The sequence below is a fragment of the Phalaenopsis equestris genome, unplaced genomic scaffold, assembly GCF_001263595.1.
Source record: "Phalaenopsis equestris unplaced genomic scaffold, ASM126359v1 Scaffold000002, whole genome shotgun sequence".
Classification (NCBI taxonomy): domain Eukaryota; kingdom Viridiplantae; phylum Streptophyta; class Magnoliopsida; order Asparagales; family Orchidaceae; genus Phalaenopsis; species Phalaenopsis equestris.
In genome coordinates, this window is record NW_018164444.1 from 20,683,159 (window position 1) to 20,689,777 (window position 6,619).

Here is a 6,619-nt window from a genome sequence, read left to right on the forward strand (position 1 = left end):
GCCAATTGGCTAGTTCTTCTCTTCTTTCTCGGTTGTCATACTTAGAAACCTCCCAACTAATTTATTTGCTTTTTGTTGGTGGGTGATCTATAGGTTATTATCCTACCTGAGCGGGCCTTGATGTGGCCTGACAAGCTAGGTAATGGGCCCGATGGAGTAGGCCAATGGATCCTCATGTGTTGGCCCAATAGAGTTGGGCCATGGTCAACATTGGGTTTGAGGCAGAGAAAGTCATACATGTCCAAGCAAGAGGATTATATGTATGTGGTCATCAATGGTCATGTCAGTGATCTGTGTGCTAAGGAGTAGATGAGGAAATTGGGTGACGTAAAGCTTGCATGCAAAATTGAAACCAATAGACAGTGGGATGGTTGTTTAGCCTATGATTTTGTCATGAAACTAGTCAGATTTGTGTAAAAATCTAATCTGGTCATTGATTTAAGGTGGATTTGATATTAGAGGCAAGGCAGCCTAGATAAACCTAAACTATAGTCTTTTTTAGCCATGTTTTGGCCTTTTTGAGCCTATAAATAGGCGAGGAAGAGAAGAAAGATTTAGAGGCTCTCCATCATGTATCCCCAAGTGGGTCTCTCACTTTCCTAACTGTGCATTCTAGATGGGATTCTGTAGGAAGAAAAATTAGAGTTTCCTCATCATGCATTTCTGATGCTATTCTTTAAGGTTTCCTCACAACGCATTCATGAGGGGATTCTTCGTAAAGAAAAGTTGGAGTCTTTCTGTTGTGCACTCTGGATGAGATTATTCATGAAGAAAAATTTAAGTTTCCTCCATGCATTTTAGAGGAGTTCTTTTTGAAGAAAAATTGGACTTTTCTCATCACATAATTTGGAGGGGCTCATTTGTTTAAAGAAGTTGAAGTTTCCGCATTGTGCATTTCAAATTCTTTATAAATAAAAATTGAGTTTCCCTTTGTGCATTTCGAATGAGATTCTTCACACTTTTGAGATGTTGATATCTGAAGAATCTTGTTTCCTTAAAAATCAATGTAAGTATTAGAATTTAGAGGTGATGCTGATACTATTTGAAGATGATATAACCCGATCTTTGAGGGCATAGAAGATCAAGCATATAAAGATCAACACTATCCTTATGACAATGAGGAGGACATTATAATGGATTAATGTATTTGCTTCTGCTAACTTGTTGTATCCTTTGTCTCAGTGTGAACGGTGATCTTTATAGGTATTCAATTATCTGTTATGTTATTTATAGATGGTGGTAGCAATTTTGTCCATACATCATTCATTTCAGCAAAAAAAAAATGATGTCACTTCTTAGGCTAGTTTTTTCTTTCTTTCTGAGTTGTAGTTGCCCAATTTTTGGAATGACGGTTTATCCCCGTCTTTGTAGTAGAAGCATAGTGATATCTAACGCTTTTGAGGCTTATACATTCAAATATTTATAAGCTTCTCAATATGTAGAAGTCTGCAGTTAAAGTTAGCACATGTGCTTTATAAAAAGAAAAATCATGTACCTCTTCAAGCTCATGCCTTCTGAGATTTTTTCCATCTAAAGCTTTTAGTGTACTTATGTCTTCTAAGATTTGAAGCCTTTTGAGGTCTTGGAGTGGATACATTGTCAATCACTTGTCCTCGTTGAGTCTTTCTAATTAGGACCCTGTATGCTACTGGCTTTTTATTGAGACTTACCCCTGAGCTTGTCTTCTATGAGTATGGTAGCTTCCCATCAAAACTTGCTTCATGGGCTCTTCTTCTAGGGGTAACGTACCTTCTCATCTAGATTTATTTCCTAGGCTTAACTTTTAGTGAGATTGTATCTTCCCATCAAGACTTTCTTGCTAAGAGAGGAGACATTTTTTACTACTACGAATGTTTGAACTTTTCTAGGTTGTTAGTCAAAGCTGTCCACTTGACAGCTATAGTCTGTAATAAAAGAAGTCAACGAGAATCCATCATATATTTTTGAACTATTCGAGATTGTTAGTCAAAGCTTATGCTTGATGTGTGTAGCTTGTGATGGAAGAGGAAGAATCAAATCTCCCTGGGACCAATTAAGCTTAGAATGAGGTGTTAGAAATTATTTTACATTTTTTTAGACTGGGTGCAGGCCAAAATGACCATATATTTTTTTATAAAAGTGGTTGCAACCATAGTCAAGAATGATGTTTGTCAACTTGTAATTCTTTGCTTTTGAATTTGTTCTTCTCTAGTTGGGGCATCTTCCACACAAGCTTATAAGGTCGCCCATGTATCAAATATTAAAGAGACTAACTTTTTGATCTAGCTAAGGAGAAACTTTGCGTTGAGGAAGAGCTCTTTGTGATGAAATTTGCCCCTAGCCTAAGAGTGGTTCTTGCATACTCAATGTCTGAAAGAGATGTAGGTTAACTACCCTACCAGTGTCATGTTTGGGATATTAACATGAATGACCTTTTGAGACTACACTGATGGTTGCCCCCGTATCATGGAAGTAGTTTTCATAGACATTGTATTTGAGTGAGATGCAGTAAAACTCACTTGCCACAATTGTCCCAAAAAAATTAACATGAATCACCTTTCGAGATTTTAGTGAAGGTTGCCACCCAAATCAAAGAATGCAAAGAAAAGATCTTCAATAGGTACAAAGGAGGTTCCTTCTCTTATTAGGTGATGTATATCATTTAGAAATGATGTAGGGGCTTGACATCTTAAACTTGAAGATTGTGTCGAATGGGACTTTGCTTCTCACAAATGGCACCAAACTATTTAATGACCAAATATTAACGGAAATAAGGTGAATATTTTGCATCTTAACATTCCACAAAAATCCAGCACACACATAGTTAAAGTTACATGTAAAGACATTAGAAGTTTTAATATTGAAAATCCGTAAAAGTAAAAAAACTAGAGAGCCTAGCCAAATTGAAATAGTCAACGATGTAATGGTGAGTACACAGACCCACTTTTCTCCTGAGTTAGGGGAGATGGAATTACAAAATTTATATACAATTATATTTCAGTAATAATAGCCATAATGGGCCATGAAGGACGTTGTCAGTTTCTATGGAGGCAATAGCCAATCCTGAATATTATAGATGATGGCTATAGAACTAGTTTTCCTTAAAGGTTGTACTTGAAATCCATGGTAATAGTTGGCCATGTGGGTCATATAAGGTTTCATTAGGGGTGTCGATTGACCATAAAGGTTGTAGAAGGGAACTGAAATAATGTTGCAAAGGCCAAAGTTGGAAGTTGAGTGAGCTATGAGACGCACAAGCTGTAGTTGGTCACATAGGTCATAGTGGGGATTTGTAATAACATCTATAGGCTGCAAAGGCTAGAGTTGGGAGCAACTTGAACTATATTTTCTGTAGACTATAAATGCCAGAGTTGAGAACTACATAAGGTGTGAAAATGTTTGAAGATGGTAGAGCAAGGTCCGTAAGTAACAAAGGCTAGAGTTGGGAATTGCATGAGTTGTTAGCCACATAGCTTATAGTTGGTCACATATGTTGTAGAGAGGAGCAATGTTAACATATTTATGTTGTAGTGATCGGAGTTGGGAGTTACATGAGCTCTGATAACGCCCGTAGGCCATAGAGGCCAAAGTTGGGGGTTGCATGAGCTATGATAACATCCATATATTACAGAGGCTAGAGTTAGAAGATACTTGAGTTGTGGACGACGTATGTTGTAGTTAGTCATGTAGGTCGTACTGGTGGGTAGAGAGGAGAAAGCTTCAAGAATCCAATAAAAGTAATTGTTTCCTGAGTACGGTAGTTGTATGTAGTTAGTTAAGGGTGTTTTTGTTACATCTTATGCAAATTGCACGTTGTACGATCTTCATAGCATTATTACATTATCTTTGATGTGCATGATTATACAATCTTTGAGGAGTGATGCTTCGTATGATGTTTCGTTGTTCCGTAGCATATGTTGAGATTCCTCAGTGCACGTAATGATTCTATAGTGCTCATGGTGATTCCACAAGTGGCTTTGTTGTGATGAGCTGGGGGCTACCGACGATGATCGACATAGGCGTGTCAGCGTTGGTTGACAGGGGTCGATGGCTACAAGAGTTGGCGGTGTTTGTTGTATCTTCTGCATAGAATAATGAACCTCAGCTCGTTCTCCTCAAAGCTCCACGCTCCCTCTGGTTTAAGTGTTAGGTCTCCTCTCATGATGGGGGTGGGGCTTATTTATAAAGTCTGGGAGAGGTTCCTTACAAATAAGGAAAGAATCTGAAACACTCCATCATACGACCCAAATAGATTCTTTTGATTGGATGATGTTTTATGGAAATTTGAGTGTCTTAACAATATGGGAATTGAGCGATTTTGAGTTTGTCGGATTCATATCCTCGAGCTGCTTGAATTGATCGTAAGCTTGTCAGATTTGAAATCCATTAGATATTCCAATCAGACACTAGAAGGTTCAAAAAATAGCTTAATAGCACGATTTATGCTTGATTTGGCTTGGATTGGATAAACATTTGTGTCATTGTGTTCATCTCATTGAACCAGTTAGTTTTACTATTAGTGTATTGAAATCAGAGTTTTGAATTTTTTTTTAGTTCGTTTAAATGTTCCTTGCTGAAAATTTGCTTCAAGGTTCGTGTTGTGCCTTGATATCCATGCCAAATAATAAAAATTTGATGATGGTGCATCCATGTTCATGTTTTTCATAACATTAATTATTAGATTAAGCCCATAGGATTAACAAAGAGTAAATCAAAAAAGCGCAGCTTAGACCTGGAGCAAGACCTCATTTTTTGTGGTGTGAAATTTATTTTAGCTTTTACATTTTATAGAAAAAGTAAAGACTCTCTTGATAAGACAAATTTCTTTCAAATTAATAATGTCTCGAAAACTTGATGTTAACTAATTCTAAATTTGTTTATAGTTTTAATGGACTTACAAAATTCGATAATCCCAATGTATAATAAATATTTACGTATTAAAATATTACAAATTTCTCTACAATGAGTCTCAATAAAAGTGAAAATTCTAACAATTTTAGAAAAGAAAATCAAAAGTTTGGGTGGGATTAATAGAATATTAGCAGCTGTATTAAGTGGCGCATGATGCGATTTGTTGCAATCCCGTAAAACTGCCTCAAGAATAGTCTTCAGCCAATGTCCATTATGATGGCTAATGATCCAAAAATTTTCTTAAAAATGTTTATTGTTAAAAAAAAAAAATGGATTTGTTTGAACGTTGTTTTCATGTTAAATTATGAACGACATAACAATATTTTGTTCACTCCAAACTGTATTAATTTGGCAAGATATTTTCATAATAAAATTACGACTGACAAAAACTTCTGTTGGAAAATACTAAAATGTATGGATAGCTTGGAGATATTTGATGAAAATAATAATCGGATGATTTTGCACTTTACTTTTTCAGCATTACAAGATGGCCACATGCCCATGAGACCACGAACACACTAGCCAGTACTTGCATGCCTGACAGACAGCTCAAGAGCACCCGAGCAACTTGACAGCACTTCCTTCCAATAGACAGACAGACCTTACACCCTACTTGCATGCCTGACAGACAGCTCAAGAGCACCCGAGCAACTTGACAGCACTTCCTTCCAATAGACAGACAGACCTTACACCCTGACAGCATTACAAGATGGCCATCAAAATTAATTCAGCACCCTATGTACCACAAATATTATCGATATAATCTTCATTTGAAACTTAAAATATTTTATAAAATTAACAGAATTTTTTATAATCACACAATATAAATCATTTTAGAAATGAATCGGACTTTAATCAAGTTGAAATAAAAATATCTGATTTTGCATTTAAGTCGGCCTCAAACGAGCCACACATGATGGGCAAACTGCAAGTCATAACGACAACGCGATAAATTTTCTACCGATTTTCCACAATTAATTTTAGGAAGATTTACATGCATGCCACTGAGTTCATAAGAATTTACATATGCACCTAAACTTAAATTTTTACGTATCAGCTACTTAAATTATGCATGAAAAAAAAAGTGCATTTCATTTTTTGAAAGTTAGAGGATGATTCACATCCATTCACAATTCTTATGTATTTACATATTTGGCATATAACTTAAATTTTTCATGCATACGACCATGCCAATGCATGAAAAGGTGTATTTGGTTTTTTAAAAATTAAAATGATGATATTTTTTATATGATTTGAATATTTTGGTTGGTAGAAATGTGAAAAAAAAAAACAAAGCTTAAGTGTTAGATATGTAAATAGTAAATACATAGGAATTGGGTGGTATGTATGTTAATTTGCTTTTTTTCTTGCTCCTTAATTACAGAAGTTACCTTGGTCTAACCTCAAGGTCACGTTAGACGGGAGCTGCTATTACGGCTGACATTGCTACTTTCACTACTAATAGCTCGAACTCGGATTGGGGGCATGCAACAAAAGTCTTTATTGTTATTTTTTATATAGTAGTACCAGTTTCGAACTCAGAATCAATCATAACCCATTCTGTCTTAGAACTAAGCAACGACTTCCATTCATAAAGAAATAAAGATTCTGTCTTAGAACTAAACAACGACTTCCATTCATGCAACGACTTCCATTCATAAAGAAATAAAGATTCTGTCTTAGAACTAAACAATGACTTCCATTCATAAAGAAATGGGAAGTAACTTCA